This window comes from Prionailurus viverrinus, chromosome B2 (assembly GCF_022837055.1).
Source record: "Prionailurus viverrinus isolate Anna chromosome B2, UM_Priviv_1.0, whole genome shotgun sequence".
Taxonomy (NCBI): Eukaryota; Metazoa; Chordata; class Mammalia; order Carnivora; family Felidae; genus Prionailurus; species Prionailurus viverrinus.
Window position 1 is genome coordinate 29,195,691 of NC_062565.1, and position 16,157 is coordinate 29,211,847.

Sequence of the window (16,157 nt, forward strand, 5' to 3'; positions counted from 1 at the left end):
TGGTCCATGCTAGTTCAGTCCAACTCAACCAAAATTTCCTGGAGGCTGCTGAGAATGGGGAGCTGGGAAAGGACCCAATGTGCCTGTTCTTGTGCCAACACTGGCTTTCTAGGACCCGGTGTTGTAGTTCCTCCCTTTGGCTTCACATTTCTTCCTATCAGATAATAACTCCATGAAAGCAGGACTTTATCCATCTTGTTCACTGCTCTATATTCAGTGCCTAGAACTTTACTTCTCCATCATTACAGGCTGCCTGAAAAAGCTGGACACGTAGGTCCCTTTAACTCAATGTTACAGAGTTGTTCATGTGGGAAACAGCTTGCATCTCTCTGTAGAGTGCTCCCATGTCAGTATTGGAGAGTATGATTGCAATTTAATTCAAAGCATAATATGGGTGGTGGGGAAGGGGAAAGTGCAACAAGTAAAGTATTCCCCCCTTTGTCCGACCTTTTCAGACACCCTGTATTTACTGGATGAGTATCTGTAAAGTCAAGTGTTTAGATTAAAGGCTCTCCGATGTCTCTCCCTCCTCTGCAACCCCATGATTCACAGTGTCTCCCATGGGTTCTCAAAAGTTAAAGTAGGCCTCCCTCCTATTTTCAACACAGCCACCATAAGCCCTTTTCTTTGAAGGTTGGGAGAGGCCTCTAGGGGTGGGATGAGAGCTCCAGGCTGGCCTGCTTCCAGCTGCCAGCTGGCCCTCCTCCTGGTATCGCGTGTTAGCACTAGGGCTTGACTGCCTGCCAGGGGGTGAGCCCTGAAGCTGGTTTTCTGGGAAGGGTAGGTGCCTGTGTGACTCAGAACCAAGTAGGGGAAAAAACATGTTCACTCAATCTCCGGCACCCTCCTGCCTGGCCTGGCTTTGGCCATGAGCTCATGAAAGAGGAAGCTGGGCCAGGCAGACAGTAACCCTGCCTTCCCTCAAGTTTTCTCTCCGTGGCCTCACAGATTCCCTGGAGTGTCTGGGCCTCATGTTGCCGTCATCCTGGCTCCAGAGTGGCCCTGACCCTTTTATGACAGTCTCCCTTCCCAGACGATTGGTCAGTTGTTTCCCCAGGTTGGAAATCCCACCCGGCACAGAAGGGGATTGCTCACAAGGGGAGGCTGAAAATACTCTGTCCCTTGGGTCTGTTGATCTCCACCAGGAACCATGACTTGTTTGGGTTTGCTCCTGTAACCACTGAATCTCTGGAATAGACCAAGAGGTTCTAACCCTGAGAGCCTGAATTAAGGAGCTAGGGTTCCCAGTTCAGGAAAGAAACAGAGGGTCTCAAACTACTGTGCAGCTGAGCTACTCTCAGGGTTGCTTTATACTGAGACTTATCTAATATTTTTGGCATGCAGAACAGTCCACTACCAGAAATGCACTTTTTATTTCAGTGGAAATTATGACAAGGATGGGCCACAAAGAACCTTCCTAACTCTCCTCCCCATTGTCCATCTTCTATGTCTTCCCCAGAGCTTTCTTGTTAAAAGATGGACTTGACTGGGGCGCCTGGGTGGCTCAGTCGGTTAAGTGTCCGACTTTGGCCCAGGTCACGATCTCACGGTTCGTGAGTTTGAGCCCTGAGTCAGGCTCTGTGCTGACAGCTTGGAGCCTGGAGCCTGCTTCGGATTCTGTGTCTCCCTCTCTCTCTGCCTCTCTCCAGCTCATGCTCATACTCTGTCTCTGTCAAAAATAAACTTAAAAAAAAAATTAAAAAAAAAGATGGACTTGACCAAGTCAGTGCTTGCCAAGCAATTCTGTGCCTCCAAGCTCTCCAGTAGGGCTGCGCTGGTTTCCCGACCTAAGTCCGGGCAACTTCGTGGGCTTTCTCTCTCAACTCCCCCAATGCTTTCCTCCTGACCGGAGATACAGCACTATTTTTTCACATGTGCCAAACTCTTACTCATTGGACCCTTCACACATGACACATGCAGTTTCCTCTCTTTTTTCCTCTCCATCCTCCTGGGAATACCCTGCCCTTACTCCCACATGCAGAATTAGTCCATCTACTTCTTTTTAAAAAAGTATATTTATTTATTTTTGAGAGAGAGAGAGAGAGAGAGAGAACACAGGTGGGGGAAGGGCAGAGAAAGAGGGAGACACAGAATCCGAAGCAGGCTCCAGCACAGCAGGCTGTGCTGACAGCTCGGAGCCCCAATGCAGGGCTCAAACTCACAAACCTGTGAGATCATGACCTGAGCTGAAGTCAGACACTTAACCAACTGAGGCACCCAAGCACCCCTAGTCCATCTACTTTGTACATAAACCTCTTGAGGCATAAAACACAGTTTACTATAGTCATTTGTTTATTGATCTTTCTGATTGCCTGGACATGCCATTGCCCTTTCTGGTTGCCATGACCAGACACTGTGATGCAGCCATTTTGATGCCAGAAACATTTTGACAAGGCAAAAAAGGTTATTAAATTGGGGCGCCTGGGTGGCTCAATAGCTTGAACGGCCAACTTCAGCTCAAGTCATGATCTCGCGGTTTGTGAGTTCGAGCCCCACATAGGGCTCTGTGCTGACATCTCAGAGCCTGGAGCCTGCTTCAAATTCTGTGTCTTTCTCTCTGCCCCTCCCCTGCTCATTCTCTCTCTCTCTCTCTCAAAAATAAACATTAAGAAAAGTTTTTAAAAAGTTATTAAATTGTCAGCACTTAGAGAAAATAAAAAAGAGGGGTGCCTGTGTGACTCAGTCAGTTAAGCATCTGACTCTTGATTTCGGCTCAGGTCATAATCTCACAGTTGTGAATTGGAGCTGCACAACAGTCTCAGTGCAGAGTTCAGAGCCTGCTTGGGATTCTCTCTGTCTCTCTGTCTCTCTCTCTCTCTCTCCCTCTCTCTCTGCCCCTCCCCTGCTCATTCTCTCTCTCTCTCTCTCTCTCTCTCTCTCTCTCTGTCAGAATAAATAAATAAACTTAAAAAAATAAATAAAATCAGAAAGAAATGTACAAACCAGGTTTTCTCAACCCATCTCTATGAGTTGTGCTCATCCTGACTCCCACCTTTTCACATAGAAGTTGCTAGTGTTTGATGATATTATCTTTTATAAAAAGTCAGGTATATTGAAGTATAGCTTACATACAGTAAAATGCACCCTTTTTAGGAGTACAGTTTGATGAGTTTTGACAAACTAATATAGTTGTGCAAATGTCACCCCAACATGATATAGAATATCTCCATTACCCCAGAAAGTTCCTCATGCTCCTTTGTAGCCAATACCTGCTCTCCACTCCCAGCCCCTAGCGACTACTGATCTGATTTCCATTCATGTAGTTTTGCCTATCCTAAAATGTCATATAAATAAGACTATATGAGACACTCTTTTGTGTCTGGATTATTTTGCTTAGTATAATATCTCTGTGATTCATCCATGTTCTTGCACAAATCAGTAGGTCTTTCCTTTTGATTTCTGAATAGTATTCCATTGTATAAATATACCACAGTTGGCTACTCATTCACCATTGGTGGACATTTGTGTTTTTTTCTTCTTTTTGGCTATTATGAATAATGCTGCCATGAACTTTTTATATGACTCTTTTTGTGGACATGTGTTCTTTTATTTTTCTTGAGTAAGTATCTAGGAGTAGTATAATTAAGTATAGATTTAACTTTATAAGAAATTGCCATGTTGTTTTCCAGAGTGGTTTGCCATTTTATTCTTTGACAGGACTATTTTAAGGAAGCTGCCTCAAAACATCTCTGTTGCTGGGGCAGCTGACTGGCTCAGTTGGTAGAGCATGCAACTCTTGACCTCAGGGTGGTGAGTTCAAGCCCTACTTTGGGATAAGTATAGCTTACTTAAAAACAAAACAAACAAAAAATCCCCATCAACCAAATCTGCCAAGTGAAAATGTTTTCTTCATCAGAGAACAGGTTCTCTTTTAGATTACCTCAAGGGACAGGGATGGGATGGAATGCAGCTATGTCCTTGGTTAGCTATTGATCCTCTAAAGGACTGGCATGTCGTCAGGATGCTGCAGCAATTTCCCTTGGAACTGCAGCAGCTCCAGGAACACACCCTCCTGACCTCACCCAACAACCTTGTGGCTCAGTATCTCTGTCTGCCTTGCTTCCCGCTCCCTTGTAGGCACTGTTCTTTCTGACTGCTATACATGAATCAATTCAGTTAGTCTTCACAAACCCCTACTATTATTATTTATATCCTCATTTTACAGAGGAGGAAAATGAGAGGTTCGATGAGGCAGCTCAATTTCCCAAGACTGCATTACCATAAAGTAGTAGGAGTTAGACTGGATCTCTGGTCTATCTCATTCTGCAGTCCAGCTGTGTGGCATATTGATCAGAGTGAAGTCCAGAGCTAGTCCACTTGGGTTCAATTTCATTGTTCAAATTTATATAGTATTCATAGTAAGCCTCTGAAAAGAGGGCTTTTATAACATCTATTTTACAAGTGAAGAGATACCAAGGCTGTTATGCAGCAGCGGAGGGTGGGGGGAGTGCTGGGATTGCCATCCAGGAAGTTTGGTTCCAGGGACAGAGCAACCAACCTCTATATTTTCCTGTCTTTCAATAATCCTCATTACTAATGTTATTATTTGGTTCACTGCCCTGGCTTTTAGTGTCTTTGGGGTTTTACACTGCTTTGACATTTGCATCTTTGCTTAGGTTTCACTTTCAAACTCTGAATGCGTTGTGCACTCACTCCCCAGGACGGAATAACTTTGGTGGGTAGGCCTTTTGGGCATGGGTACCTCTGACTATATCACTGCCCTTTGAGAACTGCCTCTAGCTCAGGCAAGAATCCTAATCTAGCAGGCAAAGTCAGGGAGGTAAGTTATTTGCAGAAATAATGCCCAAGAAATCTCCTCCAGCTCTTTACCTCAAGAGGATAAGGACTTGAGATCATCTGAAGGGATTATTTGCTTCCATAAACAATTTTTTTAAATATAATTTATTGTCAAATTGGCTTACAAACAACACCCAGTGCTCATCCCAACAAGTGCCCTCCTCAATGCCCATCACCCATTTCCCCCTCTCCCCCACCCCTACCCACACACCCGCATTCCATTTTCTGTATTTAAGAGTCTATTGTGGTTTGCCTCCCTCCCTCTCTGTTTGTAACTATTTTTCCCCCTTCCCTTCCCCCATGGACTTCTCTTAAGTTTCTCAAGATCCACATATGAGTGAAACATATGATATCTGTCCTTCTCTGACTGACTTATTTCACTCAGCATAATACCTTCCAGTTCCATCCACATTGCTGCAAATGGCATGATTTCATTCTTTCTCATTGACAAGTAGTATTTCATTGTATATATAAACCACATCTTCTTTATCCACTCATTAGTTGTTGGATATTTAGGCTCTTTCCATAGTTTGGCTATTGTTGAAAGGACTGCCATAAACATTGGGGTACATGTGCCCCTATGCATCAGCACTGCTGTATCCCTTGGGTAAATTCCTAGTAGTGCTGTTGCTGGGTCCATAAACAAATTTTGAATTCTTTCAGATGAGAGACAATCATTGAACCCCTTGTCAGGGCTTAATACTGTACCTGGCACATATTAGGTACTCAATAGATTTTTACTGATTGGTTGATTGACTGATTGAATGAATGAATAAAGGACCCTGATTCTCTTAGTTTAGCTCTGTGCTGTCCCATAGGGTTGCATGTAGCTATTTAAATTTGAATTAAAGAAAATTTAAATGAAGATAATGATGGTTATCATATTGGAAAGCATGGATATAGCACATTTCTATCATCACGGAAAGTTCTATTGGACAACACTGGGTTAGATGATGGGGTGAGAGAAGGAAAACTGGTGCATAGGGGAAAACATTTATTGAAGGCTGATAGCTTTACCTTGATTTTGATACTTTTAAAACAGCCTAGAACAGTCTTCTCTCATTAGATTATGTTGCATACTGCCCATTTAGAGGTCTCGGAATCACTTCAGAAATCTATTATTGAAAAAGAAAAATATATCTCTGATCACACCCATGACCCAAACTTCTGAGAAAAAGAAGACAGGAGATTGAAGGAGGAACTAAAGCCACAGTTTTCTTTCTGTCATTGGCCACAGGGAACTAATCCATCCAGGGTGCCTTGTGCCCATTATCTCATCTGGTCCTCTCAACAGCCCTGTAGGACACAGAAGGGCAGTGAAGGTAAGTGGCTGAAGGTCATGTACTTGTGAAATGGTGGAGGTAAATCCCCATACTCAAAACATCAGTAGATTGAGTAACAACTGTGTTCCAACTAAGAGCAGTAGAAGACAGAAGGATGGATAAAATATGCTTTAAGAAGCTTATAACCCAACGAAGGGAAAATAAGAGAAACACATAACAACTATATAATTGTACATATATACACGTGTATTTATGTATGTATATTATATACATACATGTATACATTAATATGTATATATTATATGTATGCATAGATATATATATGTGTGTGTGTATATATATATATATACATATACATATATATACACACACACACACACATAATAGCATATAACTAACATTTGTTTGGTATATTAGAACTTATAAGTACTTTTCCTCAGCAAACAACTATGATGAATGTCAAATGAATGGAATGTTGATACAGAAAGCAAGCATTCTAGGAATTCAGAGCCGGGTGAGATCACTACAGAATGGGGTGAGGGGGAAAGTTTTCGTTGAGACACAGAACTAGCAAGAATGCTGGGCAGTCACACAAACCCAAATACAACTTCTTGCTTCTATACTAGAAATCTGCCGTACTCTCCATTGCTTATAGTTTTTAATGAGGTGATTGTAAATTCATTTTACTTTCTAGAAAATAAAATGCTAACTGAGTGCTTAGAGGTCTGTGTTTTCTCTCTGATCCTCCATCCAAATGATCAACATATTAAAAACAACAACAACAAACCTCCCACAGAGCTCCCACAGAAAGCTTCTGTCTTTCTTCCTTTGGATTTCTTTGGTTTCAAGCCACAGATACTCATTATGGCTAACTTAAACAGAAATGTTGAATCCTGGGAGGATATTGGATAGCTCACAGAATCAAAGGAAGGCTAGAGAACCAGGCTTAAAGAACAGAGAAACAAAGGCAGCTCCAGGGGATTCAGTGGCAAAAATTAAATCTTGCCCTTGCCACCTGCTGAAATGAATGAGTGACAATCAGATTTTTCCATCTTTCCCATTCATGTTCATCATTCCAAGCCCCAGAAGAGACAATCTGGTTAGCCTAGTTTAGGGGCCAGGGGGAGAAAGGAAACTTTACCTGACAGTCATGACGACTACATAGAGCAGAGAGTGTATGCTGGATGATCAAACCCCAGAAAATATCCACCATACCCCATTTTCTCTTCCTAACCTCCATTTCCTACTTTTTCTAATTATTCATAATAGGAGTGACCAACATATCTTCCAAGGTTATAGAAAAGATACTTAAAAAAAAATCCATTTATATTGGAATTTTTCCCAAAAGGTATTAATGGTTGAGGAAGTTTGGCCTTAACCCTCAGCAGGTGGTAGAAAGAGTTAAAAAGATAATGTACGCAAAATGCCTATTACATGCTAACATGTAAGTTTTGGTAAATGTTATTGCCATCCCAGTGCTTCACCAGTGGTGTGTCGGAGCCAGCTCATACAGCTCACACAAGGATCCAGGATCCAATCATTATATTTTTAGGACTTTTGTGGGCCAATTGACATAATATTAGTAGCTTGAAGTTGACCTTGATGGGAATTTTTACGCCATGGAAATTGGAATGTTGCAAATGAGGACTTGCCCCCTATCCCACCCTCAACATAGTTATTAATTATTTACCTGTCCACCACTGCATCCACTTCTTTCTTCACAAAATGTGAGTAGAATCATGAAGGATTGAGTGCCAGTTAGGATTGGATTCAGCTGTGAGTAAAAACAACAACAGTGGTTTACTACCTATAAGTTAATTCTCTAGATTGAGGTAGGCAGTTCGGGCTTGGCTAGTAGCTCTAATTTGTTGCCTCACACAAACATGGCTTTTACTTCATGATATAAGATGGCTGCTGTAGGGGCCAAGGGCCGGCTGCCCCAGGATAGGCCAGTTTGGCATGAATTTTATTTTGAGTTATAAGCAATCAAAATGCAGCTTCTCCTAATGGAGAAGCTCTTCACATCTCCCTCACTGCCTGTTTATACCAGAGGGAGCTCTCTTGTACCAAAGAGAGCTATTTATTTTTTTTAAGTTTTATTTATTTATTTATTTGAGAGAGAGAGAGAGAGAGAGAGAGAAAGAAAGAGAGAGAGAGGCAGGGAGAGGGAGAGAATCCCAAGTAGGCTCCCCACAGTCATCATGCAGAGCCTGACATGGAAGTTGAACTCATGAAACCGTGAGATCATGACCTGAGCCAAAATCAAGAGTTGGCCTCTTAGCTGAGTCACCCAGAATCCCCTAACAGAGATTCCTCTTTACCTAAGAAACTTATCTGCATAATAGGGAGATCTTTGTTTTTTTCAAATATTCCTTTCACCTTCATGCTAATGGTCTCTCACCCCTTTGTATCATCAGACACTACCCCTCTCCCAAGCTCATATAAGCATCATGTTACCTCATTGTCTTTGGAATTTCATGTCTGTGTGGATTCCCTGCATGTATGTTACATTTGATTTTTTTCCTGTTAATCTTTCTTATGTCAATTTGATTCTTAGTCCAGCTGGAAAGACTCTGAATGACAGAGGAAATCTCCCTCCCCAACACTGTGTAAGCTCCACATTACAGCCAGTAGGGAAGAGAAAGGCAAAGAAAAACTCCCCTTCCTATTAAGGCCATCAATAGAAGCAACACACAACATTTCTGCTTATACGAAATAGATTGAGGTGAAGTCACTCAACCATATCTAGCTGCAAGGGAGGCCTGGACATGTTTATTTACTCCAGGCAGCCATGTGCCCATCTGGAAACTAGGAAGAAGGAGCAAGTGGATACTGGGAGACAGGTGGCCATCACTCTTGTTACCAGCTAGAACCCAAGACTTGAACCCAATGGCTTGAACTCACCGATCTTTGTCCCACATTTTTCCTTAACCTCTTTTTTCCAGCTTGTCTCTTAACTCAGGCAAATGGAAAGCAATACTGCCCCTTAAGCAATAGCAAGTGCTCTGACAAGACCTTCAGCCAGCCCAGACCACCCAGACCAGTTTGAGCTTAATCCCCAACTGGCACCTGCACAGATGGATCATGGAGTGACCTCTAGAATGACCTACCATTACCTTTACCTCATTATAATACTAAAACCTCTGCCCAAGGAGGAGCCTCAGCCTCATTTACATAACATACAATGTATCTGTAGGCATATTTCCTGAAGGTGCATGCATGACCTTAAGCCCACCTCTACATATGATGACAAGGTTTCCCTGTCTAAATATTTATCCTAACCGTAAATAAAATGGAACCCATCCACCCTTGCTCAGGGAGCCACAGCTTTAGAAGCTATTCCACGTGATCTCCTTGTTTGCAGCAAATAAAGTTTTCTTTTTGCAACAACCTGGTACAGCATCTGATTCATCAAGGAGTGAACTCATGTTGATTCAGTTATACTCCTACTAATGGGTGGGATTTAGGAAAGTATAGGTGAGAGGGGAAAGTCCTGCTGGTGTGATAGGAATGTGTGTGTTTGTGGAACTCTGAAGGAGCTGGCTGGAACCAAAAATTAGAAATACTGAAAATGAGATTAAGTAAATAAGATGGAAGCTGGCCAGATCTCAGTCAGGGGCCAGGAAAGCAGACAAAAGAATCTTTATCTGGTGCCACTAGAAACAGGAGACGTTGAACTTTTGGGTAGGGGAGCTGTACAATCAGAGGCATTTAAAAATTTTTAATCTAGCAATTATATGCTAGACATGTTGGAGAAGGGTGGAAAAACAGGAAGCATCAGGCAGGGTGCAGGGGACACTGATTTCACAATCCAGCTGTGAGGTAGGAATACATCTGAGAGCCATTCGCTAGACAATGTGTTTGGCTTGATGACTGGCCTGATAGGGAGTTTCAGGCTGGGGTCAAGACACAGAATTTACAGGGTAAACAGAACAAACCTGCCTTGGTAGGTGTTTTCAACTGGGCCACTTAGAAGCAGAGCCTGTGGAGCTCCTGGGTGGCTCAGTCGGTTGATCAGCTGACTTCAACTCAAGTCATGATCTCATAATTCATGGTTTCGAACCCTGCATTGGGCTCTGTGCTTACAGCTCAGAGCCTGGAGCCTGCTTCACATTCCATGTTTCTCTCTCTGCCCCTTAAACCCTTCCCCGCTTGTGCCCTTTCTCTCTCTCAAAAATAAATAAACAAAAAAAGAAGCAGAGCCTGGTGGGACATTTATTCAAGGGGCTGATTGAAGGAAGAAAAGAAGAGTAAGGACAATGGGATGGCAAAGGGGAAGCAGCTGAGCAAGTGTGTGGGCTGAGCTGCAGTCCATAGGAAAGCTCTTGGCACAGATGTCACAAGAGTGGGCTACAGCTGGAGGCAAGTGGGCTGGTGTCTTATAGTCCTGCATCAGGCAGTCATTGACTCACGCCTGCCCAAAGTGTGTGTAACTGGGGAAGGCTTGGCTCCCATTTGACCCAGGGCAATTCTTCAAAAAGGGGACAGCTGTGTGGTTATCAGACAACATGCTTGTGGGTGATGAGTGGACCAGCTGCTAAAAGGTCTGAGTGAGGCCCAGACAGAATCTGTTACAGTGGGTCCATTTTGGGTGTGTTGGATTTGAGGTGGCAAAGAAATAAGGTATTAGTACATAACTAGTGGGTCATGGGATCTACTAGATAGGAGTTCATGTAGAAGAATAGGGCTAGCTATGAAGATACTAGAGTGAGGGACTCTGACACACAGATGATAGTGTGATAAGAAGAAATAAGCTCTTTGAGGGCCATGGAGACAGAGAGGCGAGCAAGCCTTTGGAAAGAAAGTTGGTTATTCCCTAGTGGGAAGGTGGGTGGGAGAAGAGGAATCAATGAATAAAACAAAGCAGAGATCAGTAGAAAGACATATTAGTGTGGTAGTTTAACTTATCACTGGAAGTCAAGGGAAGAAGACATTGAAGAAGAATGAGTATGGAGAAAAAGTTGAGGTGTCTTGTTTTGTTTTGTTTTGTTTGTTAGTTCAGATGTTGTTGGTGGCCTTTAAGGGAACAACGTCACAGCAGAACTGGGTTAGAAACCACATAGTGAGAGCTAGTAATGCTTTCCATATTTAATGGCATTCCATTCTGTTTCTTAACTCCTCTAGGGCACTTCTTGCTTCAATTGATATGCTGCTCATTCTGGCTTGTCCTAAGGTTACTCTATGTTCTGGTTACCTAGTATATATGCTGCCGAAGTGAGCACAATGTTCTGTTTACCTAATGTTGCCTAACAGATTACCCCAAGACTTAGCAGCATGAGACACCCTTAGTTATATTCATGGATTCTGTGGATTAGGAATTTGGATGGACACAATGGGGATGGCTTGTCTCTGCTCCATGATGTCTGGGGCTGCAGCTGGAAGACTCAAAAGCTGGGGACCAGAATTATCTGCAGGTTTCTTCACTCACACATCTGACAGTGGATGCTGTATTATTGGCTGGGGGCTTCAGTTTCTCTCCTGGTGGTCTAGATTGGGTTATTCCTGCATGGTGGCGGGGTTACTGAAAGAAAGAAGCAGGCATGAACTGTATTCTTTTTATAACCTCATCTTTTTTATGATCTACATTGTTCTCCCTGTACCCCATTGGTCAGTGCAGTCACAGCCCAACCCAGATTCAAAGGGAGGGAACATGACCCCACCCTGGAATCTCTAAAACTACTGAAGAAGAGCATGGAGGTGGAGGGCCACTCATCTTCAGAAAATGCCATCTGCTATACTCTGTCAGAGCTTCTTATGAGTGTCCTCTTTATTCAACAACCATCAATAATAACAGTAATGGAATGAACTACCTGAGGCCTAGAGGGGTAAGTGAGGTACTCTAGATGACTCAACAAGGACTCCAGTGTGACATGGACCCAGGGCTTCTGGGTTGATGTTACTTTTATTAAGAACTGGATGCCTCCAAAGAGCAAATAAAACTTGTGGAGACTGGGACTGTTTCCTCAGATGCCCCATCCATCCTCACAGCAGCTCAGGGTCAACTACAGAGCTATGAACAGAGATCCCTCAGCCACTTACTGACTGGTCCTGCATTTGATACACCCATTTAATATGATGATTTAATATAATTTTGTATCTCTTTTCTCAGGAGAGCAGTCAAAGGCTAGGACACAGATCCTAATGTTGCATTCAACTTCCTGGCTAGAAGACCAGGATGAAGTTGCTTCTGATCTCTATGCTGGCAATGAGCAAGGCAGCACCCATGTCAGGAGTGTGAGGAGATGCCAAGGAGTATTCAGGTAGAGAAATTAGATGGTGATCTGAGGTAACTGCATAGGAAAAGCAGGGAAGGCTAGAAGGGAAGTGGCTGAGGCAATGGCTGTGGGTCCAGCTCAGAGGGGAGGGGAGCCAATTTCCACCCCCTCCTGAACTCACATCCCAGTTCTAAACATGTTTCACAGCCCCAGGGGGAGACTCTGGCAAAGGATTCAGTGTGGGTAGCAGGCATACTTATCACAATCAGGAGTGGGTGGGAGCAGATCTTAGAACTTACATCAGGTCTCAATTTTCCAGACCCTGCCTATGCCCTGCCCTTCCACCCAAACCTATCTTTGACTTCATCTCTTTAGAAATGTCCTTGGGCTAGCAGTTTCTTTCTCAGAGATTGCAGATCAGGAAGGACCTTTGGAAACCACAGTTTCCACTTCCGCTGTAGGGGCAGAAAGCATGGGGCAGCCCAACCCCTCAATGCCTGGGAAGTAGCAGAGGAAGTAAGTGAAGCTGGCTCTGTGCTGTAGGACTATTGCCCTTACCAGGTCCCCACTATCCTGCATCAGCCCTGCAGGGACCTGTCAGGGGGTCTTTTTGCCTCTGGTTTCTCTCTATCCTGCTCACCTCTATAAAAAGGTATTTTCTCCCTGCTCAGGCCCCCTGGCAGTAGCTCACTGTGACTTCTCATCTTACCCCCAACTCCTTGGCCTCACCTTCATGACCTTGGTGTATCATTTGTGAGTCACCCTTGCTGCCTTGTTCCAGCCCCACTAATGTGCTTATTGCTCTCTCCCACATAGGAATTACTCACTGCTTATGTCATCAATCCCTCTGGAATGTGCCCCTTCCTCCATGACACCCATTCTCTCTTCATCCTTTATTATTATTTTTTAAACTAACAGTGTTGTCTTTTCCTCCCTTGGATGATTAAAATAATACATTTTGTAGAAAATCTGTAAAATGAAAAATGTATACAAAAGAAAATTGAAAACCCATAACTCCACAGCTTAACTAACTGTGGTAACTAACATTACCATTCTGGTGGGCTTCCTTCTTGTCTCCTCCTCACCAAAACTCCTTCCTGCCTCAGGCCTTCATGCATGCTTACTATTCCTTCTGCCTAAAAGTCTCTCTCTCTTCCTTTCTCCTCTACCTACTACCCCCTCTTCTCTTCCCACCTGCATTCTGTGAGTAAATCAACTCATCTGTATAATCATAAAGGTCATTCTTGCAGAGAAACTGTTCCTCTACCTCCAAGTTATGTCTATTACACATTCACAGCACCCAGTACTTTTCCTTGTATCATTTACCACAACTAGAAATAAACCATCATTTTTGTCCTCATGTGTTTAATGTCTGTCTAAGCTACTTGACTTGACCTAAGGTCCATGACTGGCTTACTTGTTTATTCTGTTGACCCTAGCATCTGCCACAGTGCCCCGTATACAGAAAACACACAACACATTGTACCAAGACACCTTCCTAGAGTAACCATGTGTCCTCTCAGCACTTTAAAATAATCAGTTTAAAAAATACGATGACTCAATTACCATATGAGACCTGGTTCCAGGTACAGGAAACCTGGATCTTGCCCCAAGGAGTCTTCAGTCTTTTGAGGGAGACAGACAAGTAAGTGGAGGATTCTGATATGTCCTTGATGATCAGTTATAAGTATATATAATCAATAGTGTTAAGTAAAGCATAGAGAAAGGGCCCCTAAACTAGCCTTGAGGGAGCTGATGCTATTGTTTTAATTTGTCCTCATTAGTGCATTTACTTCATAGAATCATAGGATAATAGAGTTGAATAGGACCATGAGATCAATAGGCCCCAACTCTTTCTGTGAGGTGAGGAAATTAAAGCAGTGAAGGGCAATAAAGTGACTTGGCCAAAGCCCCTCGGTAATTTACTGGTGGCAGATCTGGGATTAGAGCCTCAATCTTGAGACTCCCAGTGCAGTACCCTTTCTAACTGTACCTTAGGGGCCTTTGGAGGAGGGGCCTTTAGAGGAGGCCCCCCCCCTTCCATTCTGTTAATCCCCAAGTCCTGCTGATTTTACCTTGTAAAGGTTTATTCAGTTTGTCTGCTTTTCCTCCCGTCCCCTCTATCACGCTCCAAACCTCCATCATCTCCAGCCTGGGTGCCTACACTCACTTCCTACCTTGTCTCTCTGCTTCTAGTCTTGTCCTGATCAGATTCCTTCTCCACTTTGCAGCCCAAGTGAGCCTTCACAGGCCTAAGTGTGAGCATGTATATCCCCAGCTTAAAGCCTCATTGAATTTTTCGTTCAAATTAATATGGTATGTTAGCTTTGGCTGCCATAACAAAATACTGCAGAGTGGGTGGCTTAAACAACAGAAATTTATTTCTCATTGTTCTGGAGGCTGTAAGTCCAAGATCAGGGTGCCAGAAAGTAGGTTTAATTCTGAGTCCTCTTCTTCTTCTTCTTCTTCTTCTTCTTCTTTTCCGTGTCAGACAAGTAATGTGCCGAGGTCGTAACAGGGAGGCACATGTCACATAACAGTGTGAATATCCAATCATCACTCTTATGAACTACAAAAGGAGAAGAGCTCTCTTGTGTCTCCTCCTTTTTTAAGGACACAAATCCTATCAAATTAGGGCCCCAGTCTTAGGACCTCATTTAACCTTAATTACCTACAAAGGACCCTATCTCCAAATACAGTCACATTGGAGTTTGGGGCTTCAACAGATGAATCTTGGGGGCACACAAACCCATCCATAGCACACGGTCTATGAAGTCTTTCTTAATCTGGCCTACTTTACCCACTACCCTCTCTGCTTTCATGCTTCTATACCTTCAATCTCTCTTGGTTCCTTTAACTTGTTCAGTTTTCTGCAGCGCTGATCCCTCCATCATCTTCCCTCCTTCTCTGCCTCTCCTATTCCTATTTAGTCTTTGTAAGGAAATATCCATCTATCCTTGGAGCAAACGGATATGGTTTGCCCACTTTGGCTCTGAGTCCCCCAAGATATCATAGGACCTGTCTTGGATCTCTTTGAGAGTGCTTATTTTTTTGAGAACCGAGACCTGAAGACACCCAATTACAAAATAGAGTGTACAGCCCCCATTGTAAGCCGGAGATGGAAACTCAGTCCCTCTTTACTGGTTTCCTCCTTTTGGACCTATATCTCACCCTTTCTATTTCTGCTTGGGCAAACCACTGAATTATTTCTTTTTTTTTTTTTTTTTTTTTTTTTTAATGAAACACTAGACATTTCAACGTTTATTTATTTTTGGGACAGAGAGAGACAGAGCATGAATGGGGGAGGGGCAGAGAGAGAGGGAGACACAGAATCGGAAACAGGCTCCAGGCTCTGAGCCATCAGCCCAGAGCCCGACGCGGGACTCGAACTCACGGACCGCGAGATCATGACCTGGCTGAAGTCGGACGCTTAACCGACTGCGCCACCCAGGCGCCCCTGAATTATTTCTTGAGGGACATGGCCCTCCCTTGCCTAGTAAGCAGTAAACTCAGCTTCCCTCCTCTGCCAGCTCCCACGTCTTTGTATTTTGGTTTGTTACTTTCAAGTCTCAGTTTAAATATCGGTTTCCAAGGGAGGCCTTCCCTGAAACCCCATCCTGTGTTTAGTCCTTTGTCTCTCCATTCCTGTGGCAGCCTGTGTTCCCCCTTTCCTAAGAGTCACTACCTCATCCCTGTATGTTTCGTGTCTGTTCTTCTGAGCAACCTAGGCAGCATGCACCTCTGTCTACTCGGTTGCAGTTCCCCAGGTTAGTGCAGCACCTGCTCCTAGTAGGCTATTAGAAACTGTTAGCTTTTATTAGTGGAAGCTCTGTAAATATCCACTGGCTTGAGTTGTTTTCAA

The 16,157-nt window shown here is 43.5% G+C and overlaps 1 pseudogene; it reads right to left on the reverse strand.

Annotated features, from left to right (window-relative positions):
* Window positions 1-14,780: 14,780 nt before the first annotated feature.
* LOC125166945 (uncharacterized) lies at window positions 14,781-14,876 on the reverse strand (annotated as a pseudogene).
* Between the last annotated feature and the right edge of the window lie 1,281 nt (window positions 14,877-16,157).